This window comes from Camarhynchus parvulus, chromosome 2, assembly GCF_901933205.1.
Source record: "Camarhynchus parvulus chromosome 2, STF_HiC, whole genome shotgun sequence".
Lineage (NCBI taxonomy): Eukaryota > Metazoa > Chordata > Aves > Passeriformes > Thraupidae > Camarhynchus > Camarhynchus parvulus.
The window spans coordinates 45,000,705-45,015,627 of NC_044572.1; the positions used below are offsets into that span (position 1 = coordinate 45,000,705).

General features: G+C 40.5%; 1 protein-coding gene across 3 annotated transcripts in view; it reads right to left on the reverse strand.

Moving 5' to 3' along the window:
- The window catches only part of TRAK1 (trafficking kinesin protein 1), a 117,099-nt gene that overhangs the window by 57,190 nt on the left and 44,986 nt on the right, over positions 1-14,923 (reverse strand). For all 3 annotated transcript variants that reach the window (XM_030944051.1, XM_030944052.1, XM_030944049.1), the window contains one exon: positions 8,183-8,377. The gene's annotated coding sequence lies outside the window, so the exon portion shown is untranslated. Of the gene's footprint in view, positions 1-8,182; positions 8,378-14,923 lie in introns of those variants that run through there.

The following is a 14,923-nucleotide window of genomic DNA, read 5'->3' on the forward strand; positions in this document are numbered from 1 at the left end:
GAAGCACTGGGATAGATTGTGACTTAATCTATCCCAGTAGATTAAGGTAGGAGGCCATATTGGGTCTGACCAGGGAAGCTTTGGTGTCAGTCTAGCCAAAGACTCCATCCACAAGAATAGCCATGAGCAGGCAATAGAGAACTGTCCAACATTTCCCACAACTGCCCCCTCAACCTCTAATTTCTTCATCTTCAGAGACAGCCTGAGACAGATACAGCTACTTTTAGCAATTCTTGAACGCCTTATCCTCTCTGTTCTTGAGCCCATATATATTTTTAGCATCTCCAACATTCTCTTGCAAGGAGTTCCACACATCTACTGCTCATGATATACAAACCCCTCACCTTTTTCTTTGTAACTCACTTTTAGTAACCTAATTTGATGCTTCTAGCTGTGGAAATCTGAATGCTCAGTCCATCTCTCCTTTTCAATCACTCGTGATTTTGCAGGTATCTATTAAGCTCACTCTCACTCATGTCTCTTCTAGATTGTTATCACTTATTCTACTCCCCAACTGGTACCACTTTGCTTTACTGTAACAGAAATAGGTAAGGCCTAGTCAAGCTATGCAGAGGAAGATGCTTTGGTTTCTTGACCATATCAGTATTCAACTTTCCTGGTATAAGAAATTATCACTGCAGTAGCTTTGAGTCTTGCAGACTTTCAGTTATGCATACACACAAGGAAAAAGCTATACATGCTATTAAATGCAATTAAGGCTACACTGTTAAAATACTGCCAGAGAAAAAGAAAGGTTCCTATGGCAACATCAACTCAATTGCTCTGCATAAAATCTATTTGTTCCACTTGTATTATTTTTGTCCAAAAGGTAATTTCAGTCTGGTTAATGTTATTAAATAAGCATTTAAAATAGAAAGAATTAACACTGGCTACCACCTTAAATTGCTGTAGGGACAATCTCCTTTTTTACTTGCTGACATTTTAAACAAAAGAAATTTTCAACATGCTAGAATTTTCTTCTCTCTGTCCTTCCCACAGCACACACACTCTCTTTCAATGAGACAGGATAAAAATAGTTCAAGGTAGGGGCTTAGGGCTTTTTTGTTTGTTTGTTTTATTGATATTTTTTTACAGATCTGATTGGAGGCATACTGGTGTAATCCAGAAAGGCATTACTTTTCTGTGGAGAAAATCACTTATGTGCCCAAACGATTTTAGAACTCCTCAAGAGACTTGAAAATATGGAATAAGTGTATTATCTCCTCAGCATGAAGACAGAAACCCTGGGCAAATGGAATACTATATATCCAGATATCCACTCCCAAGCATCCTTTCAATTACATGAGGAATTGTACTCTATAAAGCTGGAAGGGTTGTCGAGTTGAATGGGAATTTGTGACCAAGCTGACAAAGCAGCTGCACACTTACAGAACCTACTTTCAACCTTTGCAGCCCTACTTTTCCTTCCTACAGGGGTGAATCAGATTCATTTTATAGTAAACTTATTAGAACAGTGCATTTTCCAGGTGGACTGACTCTACAAACTTTGAACCTCTATGTATTCCAATCTCCATATTGCAACACTACATTTGGTTGGGGTATTACTGTGTTACTCACCTAAAAGTTCATGTACAATGGTACTGAAAAAAGATTTAGGGTAATAAGCCTGCAACTATAAGGAAGCTGCACTTTCCTATTCCAAATCTAAATACAGTTATTCACGTTTGTTTAACATTCCCTTTCAGCTGCTAAATTGTGTTCTATTTTTTAATGTTTACTTCTAACTAAACAAACCCCTCCCTTTATCTGTTCTCCACAGGGTAAAGCATACAGATTGATAAAAAATTCCGGCAGCCAACTGTGAACAGCTAGACTAAGTATTCCTTAACTTTGTGGTTACAAAGGGATTTCACTAGCAAGAAAAGATGGCTTGAAAAGCTCAAGAGCCCTCTCCTTCATTTTTGCTGAAATAAATCCATGCTGTAGGTCAACATTAAACTGATGTGCCTAAATTACCCAGGTTGTAAAAACCACACAAACCCTTCCCTTTGTTTCAAGAGAATTTTTGACAAATGTACTTTCATCTACCCCAGCAGCCCAGTCAAGATTGTAGTGCACTGTGCTGCTGAGGTGCAAAGGAGCAGCAAGTCATCTCTGCTGACAAAGTCTTAAAAGAATGTCATTACATAGCATGCCACTATAAATCCTGTGTTTGCATGCTTAGTCATTCTCACCTTTTTTCTCCAAACCTTTTACAGTTCTGTAAGGACGTTTTTTGAAACTGAACACTGGAGTTGGATGCAGTATTTCCGAGAAAGCTGCAATGGATTACCTCCCATTTGATTACCTCTGGGTCACATTTCTTCTCTTGGCTACAGGCTCAGGATGGTTCAGATAATTAAACACCATATCACATCATCATCTTCCACAGTCACCAGTACAGTCACCACCACTCAGGATAAAGTTGCCCATCCCATTAACATCGTCTGGAGTCCTTTTTTATCAGAGCAGTAGCTATACAGGCCACCACTATATAATGCATATTAATCACAGTCAAGGTTTGTCACAACACATACTTTGCAAACTGAAAAAAAATATTTTAAAGCCCCACTGATTTTTAAGGAGGGGCTGTTACAATTATTCCTAAACTGGAATAATTTACTGAAGTGAAGAGTTACTGGTGTTTTCACCTTCTAAAAGAACATTGAATAGATGTCATCCTGTGACTATACATTTATTAAGGACAAACAACTCTGCAACTTAGGACAGTGATCCCTTCCAGTGTAGTCTTTTACTTAGCAAGAAGTCTTGCTTTACGTGGAAAGAGTAGAACCCACAGCAAAATCTAAAGCACTAAGGGCATTATTACCAGCAGCTTTCAGAATTGATATTTAGAAAAATGGGTGCTTCAGATTTGACTGACTCTTCTTCATCAAACCAGGATGACAATCCAGGGCTTCAAAATCGTACAAGTGTTTCCTCCAGATGGGACAGAGCTCATGGCTTCACACCCTAAGGGCACACTAACCTCACCTGATACAAGGAAAAGACTCTTCTAATGCAGCAGAGGGTCATACTGCTCTCCCACTGAAACAAAATTATTTAACATGAGACAGGGACAGTCAGATGAAATTAAAGTACTTAATGACGAAAAGCTATTTACCACATGAAAGGATTATTTCTCCCTTCCCCCAGATAATTACTGAAGAGCACTATTTTTGCATTTGTATCAAATCAAAATTGATGTCTTCAGCAACCTTCCTGCAAAACCAGCTGTGTAGTTCAATTAAGATATCACTGAGCACACTTAAACACTGTAAGACCATAATAGCAAGAGTCAGACATTTAAGAGAATACACTCCTATCAACAATTCAGAAAATTGAGAATAAAGCTTTAAAGAAATAAAATTTGCAAACTGTTCACCAGCTGGAAATAATGTACACTACTATCTCCTCCTTTTTTTGTAATATTTTTCATGGAGACAGCAAAAACATTTGTAAAATGAACTTGAGCTTAATACTATGCTCAATTGGCTAGACAAAAATATTATAGCTGCATGGTTATGACCTATTTTTCTAACAAGGCAAAAAACCCACTGAGAGACGTGATTACAGCTTCCTGGGAGAGGAAAGGAATGCATTACAGTGAAGGAATATAGAATAAGGGAGCCCAGAATGAGACCAAGCACTCCAGGCATGGCCTGATCAGCGTCAAGTACAACTCCCTCAAATTGCTGGCACCACTCTTCCTAATACAGCTCAGGATGCCATCAGTCTGCTTTTCAGCAGAGGCATACTCCTGGCTCATGTCCACCTTGGTGTCCACCAGGATGCCCCAGGTCCTTTTCTGCAAGGCTGCATTCCAACAGCTGGACCCCAGCATCTACTGGTGCATGGGGTTGTTCCTCCCAGCTGCAGGACTCTGCACTTCCCTCTGCTGAACAGCACAAGGCTGCTCTTGACTCATGGCTCCAGACTCTCAAGGTCTCTCTGAATGGGAGCACAATCCTTTGGTGTCTCAGCCACTCCTGGATACTGCCTATGTCTCACCCTCCCTGATGCTGCACAGCCTGCTGACTTCCTCTCAACTTCTCCACCTGGTGACAGCTTTTCCACAGCAGCACACCTCCTGCATGAAAGGAGGCCATCTCTCTTTAACTCAGGATAGGGAGCAGCTCTGGGCACTTCCAGCAACCTGACTTTGCAGGGCTGCTTTCCCAATCTGAAGCTCTGTCTGGGCTAAAGTCTCTGCTCTGAGAGACAGGTACTCCAAAACCTGGAGAATGCACCCTGTGGCACACTGCCACCACATCTGAAGACTTAGGTTATTCTGAACTCAGATGAAGATCCCTTCTTTGCACCATTCCAGAGAAACTACTACATCTGTTGGCTGTACCTGGCCATCCCTAATGAGCAGCAGCTCCAAAGGAGGAGAGGGATACCCTTGGGTCAAGAGCAGCTGACAGCTTCTCAGAAGCCACTAGGACTTCCTGAGGCCCACATGCCTGTGGCTCACCTTACCTTCACCTTACACACAGCAGCAGGCACCCTGCTTCTCAGAGAGTTCCCAGATGGGCCCTAAGCCTCCCTAAGTTGCCAAGGAAAAGCTCAGACTGCTGTGCCTGCTCACTGCTTCTGGTAGCTGTGCTCACAGAGAGCTGTGCTCTAGGCCTGGCTCTCACACAGACCTCCCCACAGCCCTCAGCTAAAAGTGAGCTTGACTGCCCCTAATCTGGGGGTGGGGAGATGGAATGTCATTTTGCTGTATCATACTTTCATTTAGGCTCACTTAAAAGACACTCTGCCTCAACCAGACTGGTCATATGACACTGAATTTATGTGATTATGCTTTAGGATAAGATCAGTTTTATTTAATTCATTTGGCAAAAACTGGCTCAGCCTTCCATCTGAAGGAAACAATAACAAAGATGTGCTTTGGAGTTCCAGAATGTAAAAGAACAGTTGCAGGCCTAATACTATTCAGTTCCTCCCAATTGCCTTCTTACCCAATGGCAAACTAAATTTTAAGAATTAATTCTCTTGGTATAGCTTAAATCTCCACAAAAAGCACTGAATAAATTAAAATGCTTGGATATTTGACTGTTCATTTTTCTACCAGTATCTTCAAAAATTAATTAAAAATGAGAGCTAAGTAGTCTTATGTCCACCCTCTTGTGTTACATGGCCCAGAAGATTCTTACTGATTTCTGAGCCTTTGTGGTTGTGAATTGGACTGAGGATCTCAAAAAAGCCACAGGAAGGCAGAAAAATCTGCTCTAAAAAGCCACAACAGTATGCCTAAGGGTCATTGCTGATTCTTCTGCTATATGGATCAACACAGTGTGAAACTCATCACATTTCCACCAACAGGTTATAAATCACCATCAATCTCAACATGCAAACAACTGCAAGGAAATTTCCATAAGTCATTGAAAAATCAAACTTTCAAAGAGACAAGCTATAGTTGCGAACACCCTCATCAAGGTTTTTGAAACAAACTAAACAGGTAAAAGAGGACTAGCTTAATTGCAGCACTGAAAATTGTGCAAGCAGTCACACCCTGGAACACTTTCCAAAGTGGTGGTGGCATAATTCACAGAACCTTTCTGTCAACTTACTTAAAACAGTTTTTTTACTTTCATAGTTCATTGTGCCATAAACCAATGTTTGCAATCAATGCAATAATTTTGAAACATGCAAATTTATTATGTTCTTGCACTCTCATGTATAGATGGAGTCTGTGACTTGTTCAGAGTAACTGAACAAGGGTAAAGTCAGATGTCAGTTGCCATGATATCAGTCTAAGGCTAGACCCAAATTTGCTTAAACTTCTTGAACTACTATCTGTATGCAAGTGTCTGTCTGTAAGCAGTAAGAAATAAACGTTTGTTTATCGAAAATTTTTTTGCTTGCTTCCTCTATTTTAAGCAGTTATTTCCTAATAAAAGCAGAAAATATACAGGAATTATAGTCAGGTTTTTTTTTTATTCAAGCCAGTTGATTGGAAGAAATCTACAACCACAGCAACATGGTGAGGTTGCAGACATTATGCTATTTCATTAGCTTGAAAGCTAAAAGCTAGATAAAATTGTTAAATATTCACAGTTTCAGGCAGCTATGCTATCCAAATTCTCTGTTGTTCACAGCTTCCTTTTCAGAGAGTAATAGAAGGGTTTGGGTTGGAAGTGACCTTTAGAAGTCACCTAGTTCCAAACACCCGGCCATAGGCAGGGCATCTTCAACTAGACTGAGTTGCTCAAAGCCTCATTTAACCTCACCTTGACAATTTCTAGGGATGGGACATCCACAATTTCTTTGGGCAAGCTGCTCCAGTGCTTCACCATCCTCACAGTAAAGAATTTCTTCCACATAACTAATTTAAACTGACACTGTATCAGTTTAAAGTCATCATCCCTTGTCCTGTCACTACAGGGCCTGCTTAAAAGTCCCTCTCTTGCTTTTCTGTATCCCCCTTTAGGTACTGAAAGGTGCTCTGAAGTCTCCCCAAAGCCTTCTCTTCTCCAAGCTGAACAGCTCCAACCCTCTTGGCCTGTCTTCAGAGCAGAGGTGCTCCAGCCCTCTGATCATTTTCGTGTCCCTCTGAATGAGCTCCAACAGGTCCATGTCCTTCTTACATTGGAGGCCCCAGAGCTGGACACATATTCCAGGTGGGAGTCTCATAAGCACAGAGTAGATGGGAAGAATCACCACCCTTGACCTTGACCTCCCTGGACCTGTTGACTATGTTTCTTTCGATGCAGCCCAGGATACATTTGGCTCTCTTGGCTACAAGTGTACATTTCTGGATCAGCTTGAGCTGTCAGCAACATTTCCAAGTCATTTTCCTCAGGGCTGCTCTCAATTCATCCTCCACACAGGTTGTATTTTGTATCCATCCCCAGCAGTCACACACCTACCATCATCTCAGTTGGTAGAACGATGCTGCTATGGGGATTTTTGAATTCCTTGTCCCACTAGCAAAACATTTTCCCATGGTTATTGCAACAGTCCACCCACAGAGACAATTTTACAATTGTGAGACAGGCCCAATCAGGTTACTAAAGACCTTGGAAACCTTACATTTCAAAATACTTATTTAAGCCAGCTTCTGCCATCACTGTAACAGCACTAATAGGCTGCTACAAAACCAATAGTAGTACACTTGATTTCACAGATCAGCTTCAGCTTGTCTCCCCACCCTTCCCACTGTTTTTGTGTGGTTTGGGGTAGGTGGAAAGCATATGTAAGTTTTTTTTTACTAAAATACTTTGAGCCTTAATTGAAGCATGAACATCAGAAACTCAGTTCTTCATATTATTCATGCTTTTCTTTACCAGCTATGCTCCTTACAAAGAGATTGTTCAATTGCTTCAAAATGCAATGAAGCCCAGGTTTGTGCTGAGCCTTGTAACTCATCTCTCCTGAAGCTCTACAGTTCCTCATTAGGTCTACCTAACCTACCTACTACTGTAACCCATGTAAATCCACTGCTACTGCTTTACCATAGCAGTCATGGAGATGAATCACAGAAGTCTTCTCTAATTGCACATCTAAGTCAATATCCACAGTGGAAGAAACCAGAGACATGAATCCATTCACCATGATAAAGTAACTACAGGCTCAAACAAAGGAATGAATAACAACAAAGGTCACAACTGTACTCATGTTCCCTCTAGGCACAAATCTTTTTTGTCTGATGGTATGAATACGAATAGAAGAAAGAATGAAGGGACAAACCATCTCAACCAAATGGTCAGAGTTTGGTTCTTCACAAGGCTTTTCTAGAAGCTTAAGCTGCAGCAAAATGATTTCATGTCATTCTGTGATGCTGGCACATAGCGCCACCAGACAACAGTGCAATGTGTCAGAGAACACAGCCAAAAAAAGTGGATATGGAAAGAGGTCTAAGCTTTCTAAACTGCATAGATACAGAAACTTCAGTCTCTTTGACAGATCACAAGCAAAAAGAGGTATTTCAGTTTCTCCAGTATTTGATAATGTGGAAAGGTGCATGAACAAACTACAAATGCAATGGCTGTTCTTGATGAAATATTCCCTTCGTTTTCTGTCTACCACAATCTTGGAGACCAAAGCAGTAAATCACAAACAGTTCTCTTGCTCTCCACAGTTTTCAAAGAATTGCACAGATACTTCAAAGAAGGTAACAAAAACAGCACTATTTTATTTGTTTCTCAGTACAATTTCTGAGTTTTTTACTTACGGAAGTATTTCAAGGTCTCTTCTATTTGCTCAGTTGTTAAGTCAATATTCGCATCAGGGGAAATGAGAGGTGTGTGAAGCCAGTCGTCGTGGTCATAACCATAGATTGTATCTGCTCTTAACTTATAATGAGGCAGCTGCTCTTCCAGGAGACTGATGATTTCAACTTCAGGAAGATTGGTACTATTGCACACATCTGTTAAGGGAAAGGGAACAATCTCTATTAGTTACCTTGAGTATTATACATATAAGCTTTCAAAACTTCAGTTTGTTTTGATATCAACAAGATTTTGCTGCATGTAAAGAACAGCTCAATACGAATATGTTTAGAAGATATGCCTGGCACAAATGATCCCAAAATATCCTATTTATTAGTAATACAAGGGGCATGCTCTCTTAGTGACAAAAAGCTTCACCTCTAGAAGCAGGGACATTTATTGAAAACTAAGTGGGCTAGGGTGGGGAATAGAGAACTAGTTCCAACTGGAGTATGGAGAAAGCATTAGTGCACAGAGGAATGTACATTTTTGATGTTCTACTTCACAGATAATTTTTAGCTTGCAAGCCTTACATATCCCCCTAACTTGATCTTGGACTACAATTTAGTACCACTTTATTTTTTTGCCTTTGCTGCTGGCAGATTTTTCTCAAGAAACAGAAATCCAGGACTGCAATAGCAAGCAGCATCACAGTTCACACCTAAGACATACTGGTAAAGATGATTACAGGAACTTCCAGGGCACCTTTTGACACTATCTTGACTTGCATTCTGTGCTGCGGCCCCTCATGCTCACAAACATATCAAGTTTGCACGCAGTTCGAAAAATGGATACCAACAGCCAACAACAACTGCAAAAATGTTACAAATTAAATTAGAGCTTTAAATTTAGGCCAAAATGCAGCTGAGAAGTTTTAACACAAAAAAACCCAATTCAAGGTAGAACCTTTTTTACCTTGAGGACGGTCAAATAGGGGCACAGGGAGACTAGAAGTCAAGTAAACAATGCCAGGAGCATTTACTCTAAAAGACCTGCCTTTAGTAGCAGTCAGAATAGATTTCCTCCTGAGGCACCCTCATATTCTATTCTATTCTATTGAAGAATTTTGGGTGTGTGTCAACACCCAAAACAGTCACGATACTCCTAAGTATATGTTTAATTATCATATACCATTAAATGCAATGTCATGCTAAATATTTATTAAGAAACTGACCAACCCATGGTATGTTTTCAGTAAATACTTAGTGCATCCATCTGCACATTTTTCCATTTCCACACCAGTACGAAGAGAAAACACCACCATCCAGCACACACAAAGTAAGGAAGAGCTATCTAAGCCTTTTCTGGAAGAGCAATACACCAGAGCTCCCACTTTAACCAGTGTCATAGCTCTTGTAACTCTTGCTGAGACTCACTCCAGAGTAAACAGCAAACACTATCTAGACCCTGAGTGCTCCCATGTACCTTTACACTGCCATGACCAGGCTCATCATGGTCCCCAGCCAGCACCTTCTGCCAGGAGCCCCACATACACCCCAGCCCCTGGTCCTGCCCTGTGCACTGCTGTGAGCAGGCCTGTGCCCAGCTCTGCTCCCTGCTGACACTGACTCATTGTCCAGGCTTCCTGGATTGCTGGCATTTGTCTGATGATCGACCCCTGGAGAGTCAGTTTGAACTGTTGCTGCCAGCACCTTTGCTCTGCTTGGGAACAAAGGCACTGGGCCGTGCCAACAAGGATTGTGCCCTTCCCATCCTGTCAGCTGCCTATAAGGCAGCCCTGCTCTTGCTGCTTCCTGACAAGGGCACCAATTTTTGTAAAAGAAACTTATTCTTGCTGGATTGAGGTAGACCTGCAATTCCACCATAACTTAGTGGAGCTCCCCTCTGTCAAAGAAGGTGAGGAAAGAGAGAATGGGGAAGTAACACATACTTCTCTATACATCATTAATTACCTGGTTTTTACCTTTCTAATCCAGAAATTACATTGCCAAAAGCATCTCAAGCACTAAAAATTGCAAGAACATTACTATTCTATCAGACAACAGGGCAGACAATACCAAGATGAACTCATACTGTCAATCTCCTGCCTACACACTTTACAAAATCCTGATAACTAGAACTATAACCCACTTGGGGAAGTTGCATTGTACTTTATGGTTCAAGGAGTCTGCTATTACCTATCAGGAGCTATTCTCCTCTGCCTTCATCCACACTGCTTTGCTAGCTGTTGTGCATATGAGTGTTTTCCAAGCCTCCCTGCAGTTAGATGCCCACAAGCGCATCTGTTTTTATAGAGCTCTGTGCAATGCGAGAATCAGCCTGTGCACATCATTTTAAGAGGTCCTTGCAATCTTCTCAGAGGGATTACTGGTTTGCACAGAGAAACAAGATCTGTTCCCCATGCTTTGAAAGATGACAGCCAGCCTGTAACTACAGACTTTCTTTTTCCCTGGCTATCTTTTTAATGGTTGACAGCATCATCTCAGTGCCTGCAACCATCTGAGTGCAAAAAGACAACTGATCTGAAAAACACCTGCTGACATCCACTAGACAATCAAAAACCTCTCTGTGTACATGTACACATAACATAATTTTCTTTCATACATCTATCTTTGGATTACCTAATTGCTTCAATCTCAAGAAAATAGATAATAATTTTTTCATTGGGGTTGTTTTGGAAGAGTTTTCCTGGCCGAAATGTTAGTTTTTCTCTTCAGAAAAACGCAAGAATCTACACAGCCCAAGATGATGGTCTTGGGAACAAAGAAATAAAAACATTGAAAAATTCAAACTTTTAGTGTCTTTCTCTTTTTTATTAGGATTCCAAAAGAAACAGACTTTATAGATGAGATGAGCAAGTTTCAGTTGTACAGATAAGTAAACTGGCTTGTTTTATCCCAAAAACTAATGAAAACTGAATGCAAAGGAAGCGACCAATAAAATGTGAGGAGAAAAAAAAAAAACTCATTCATGCACACACAGAAAAAAACCCCATACAGTTTTATTATGGAAAAGAAATCCACTAGAATGTGAAGGCCAGGCAGTAAAGAAATAAGAATTATCATGGAAAACAAGTGAACCAAGAAAATTCTTCTACTCTAGCATATAATAAATCCTGAGTGTTTCTAAGCAATTCAAAAGGCTAATAACCGGAAAAGATGTTAATGAGTAATTGGCAAGGCAACTTTTTATGACACTGTTCTGATGCTATTGCCATTAACTTCTACTGCAAGTTTAAAATCTGTGTACCAGCAGGAAATACGAACAGGCTCTGATGCAATTGCCTATTTAGAAAAACAGAACACCATAATTACACTTGTTCATGACTAGACATTAGTTCACCACTTAAATCATGGCAATATTGTCAGTGCTACAGTTACACAATCTCTCCCCCCTTCACTTTTCTTCCCCTCCCTGTTCTGAGATGCACATATTTGTATTGAGAAGATATGCAAATAAACACTATCCCCCATCCTCAAACACCGGGTATATTTTTTATAAGACCTTGATTGTGCTTCCACAGAGGTTTTTTAATTATTTCTGATTAGAACTGCAAAGATACACAATTAAGTAACTTCTCTACTAAGAACACCCAAGAAGTCATCTGTGATTGTGAATTATGATTAAGTTAACTGATATCCAACAGATATAACAGCACTTCCTCTTCTCCTAGGTGGTATCTTCATTTCGTTGAGAAAAATGTAACACCTTACACTTAAAACAATTAACTGATAATTAATTTTAAAATGATACAACAAAATATAGCTGAACCATATCCTTTTGAGTTGCTGTTATGGATTCTGAGGTTTGTAATCTAAGCAATTGTCAACTTTCATTTTTTTGGAAAATACATTTGGCAAACAAATTTCTACAAGCAGATAAAAACCAACTTAAACAGTTAATAAGTTATGAACTCATTATTCTTAGTAAATTCTCAGTCAAATGGATCATTAAAGGTTCTGCTTATGCTCTTGCAACTCTACAGCTTTCAGAACTTCACAGAAATAATTAAATATTTTAAAAATTAATAATTTTCACTCTTTTTCATACTAGTTTTGAAAGTAACATGTTCTACTGCTTTAGTTTCTTCTTAGCTTAAATGTATGAACACCCCACCTCACTTGTTTTGTTGCAAATATGTATTTCTCCATGTCCTGTTCCTCAGGAAATTAAGAAGGTGCTCAGTCTGCTTTGAAGTAATTTTTGACAACATTCCTTCTCATGCTCTCTGTTTTCTAAATGAGATTAAAACAAATGTTTTCAAAGACTTTTGTCCTGCTTAATTTCTTGTTACAGTTTCTAATCTTCTCTTTCCATAAAGAAGATGCAAAACAGGCAGAACACTCCAGCTGAGATCTCTTCTGCATATTTCTTCCCATTTCAGTATCCCTTGGGTAGTTTTTAATGGATTACCTACTAACACGTTTCATGTCTTTTCATACAATGACATTTGACTGGCTGGTGTGTCTTTCCCGTTCTGGACATACTAAACCTCTACCCCATGCCTCTCAAGACAGCCTCAAGTTTCACTGGTTATTTCAGCTTGCTTAAAGGAAGCAAGGAAGCATTTCCTTAAAGGAAGTTTTATTATGCTTGCTGATTTAGATACCTTTGAATATTTCATCAGTTCTCTTTCTTCTAGGCACATCTCTATCCATACTAAATACTCTAAATATAGTAAACTAACTCTTCACTGTGGAAACTGAAGTGAGGGTGGGAGGATGGCTTCTTCCTTCCCCCACTTTTTTTTTTTTTAATTTTTCACATGCAGAGAAAGAAAGAATTTGCAGGACAACCATGTTCATGTGAGGATAAGAGTACACTTGCTTATTTTCAGATGCACACTTTCATCCCTCCTCTGCTGACGAGTGAGCAAGGAATTGATCACAGAGAAAATGGAGTGAAGTCTAAAACAATGGGAGCTGACTGTATGGAGACAGCACAATTCCTCATGGAATGCCTTTCCCCTCTGCACATAACAACACAGAGATCACAAGGCATTGTGTAGGGTGGTCACCCACCGTCCTTTGCATCCTGCACTCATTCGTTAGGTCACTTGCCATAAAGAGTTACATATGTACTTAGCTGCCAGTGTTACCTGGATGAGTGGAACTATGCCAGCATCTCACAAACAAGCAACTCAGCCTCAGTCACACCAACTTCAGCTAACATGAACGACAGGTAGACAGCTTTGAAAATCTCATTCCTATTAACACGGTCACCTAAAACATGGCTTAAACATTTCTTGTCTAAAAGCATCTCATCTGTCAAACTCTATTCCCTACCAGGCTTGTGGGTTTCACCAGTTTATGGCTATAGAGGTATCTTACCGTAGGAAAGAAAAACCTAGTGTGACTGATAAAGAAGGAGCACTTGCTCAATTTCAGGATAAGCTTCACATTAGAGCTAATGATAAATTCAGAGAATGAACCTAGAACAATAAGAAGGGAAAAGGGCATGGGGAATGTGGCAGCCAACAAAGAACACCCTGAAACACACAGAACACATGCAGAAAAAATTGACTATACAAACCTCAGAGCCTGGTATCTGCAGGAGCCTTTACAAACACAATACAAACAGCTTATCAGTACAGTCCTCAGAAAGAACACAAAAGATATAGTTTCTGCCTGTCTGCATTCTGGTTCAAACCATCCCTGATCTCCATGGTTTTACTGCTTTGCTTGTGAGCAGAGCTCCCCTCCCAAGGTTAAAAGGACTCCCAGGTCTCCAGAGAACCTGCCGGCAGTACAAACTGCCACCTGCCGGCAGGACAAACTGCCACCTGCCGGCAGGACAAACTGCCACCTGCCGGCAGGACTGCCTTAGTACCCGAACCCCCAAATCCTGCAGGACGTTTTGCCAGCCAGTTTCCTGCTTTCAGCCCACTCCTGTAAGTGGAAAAAACAATCACTCACAAACCCAGCCCTGCCAGGAACCATGCTCAGGGCTCTGATAAGAAGAGGTGTGCCAGAACACACAAGTCATGACAGAAAAGACCACAAGAAAACCACCCAGAGACAGCATCATTCCCAGAGCACAGTGCCCCTGAGTTGCAGTCCTGATGGAAGCCAACACCTTACAAACAGCACAGCAAAAGTGGCTGTACTACCCAGAAATGCCTCCTCTGAACAAAGGGAAAGAACTGCTGAACAGAAGTAGTGTGTGCAGCAAAACAGCTCCACTCTGGGTGTGACCTTAGGGAAGTGCTGGGCTGCTTGGCAACCTTCAAAACACAAGCTTTGGTCATCAGGTTGTATCACATGCCTACCCTGAGTATCTTCCAGGAAGCTGCACCACATCAAACCCCTGGTGCTCAGCCCACAGCCAGAAAGGGACAGTCTAAATATCCTCTTCTTCTTAAACACAAACAAAGCAAACAAACAAAAGAAAAAAAAAAGCCAAAATATGCCTCAGTAGCACTCTCAGGCAAATCTTGCACTTCTTGTAAAAGAACTAAAACATCATAACTTGTCACTCCTTTTGAGGCAGCTGAGGAAACAGAAGTAGATACAAGCACAGTAACAAAAAGAGACAAGAGAAACAAGGAAACTACGTTATTTCGTGGGACCACATACTCCTCTCTTTGATTTTCAGTCTTGTCCTATATCCCACACACACATTACACTCACTCTTGACACTTAGTTCTCTCAGAGTTTTTTTTAAGTTGCCCTGTTTTAAATCTTTGAGAATGGACAGTCAATAAATAATTCCAAAAAACAATAAGCACACAATACCTGCACAGG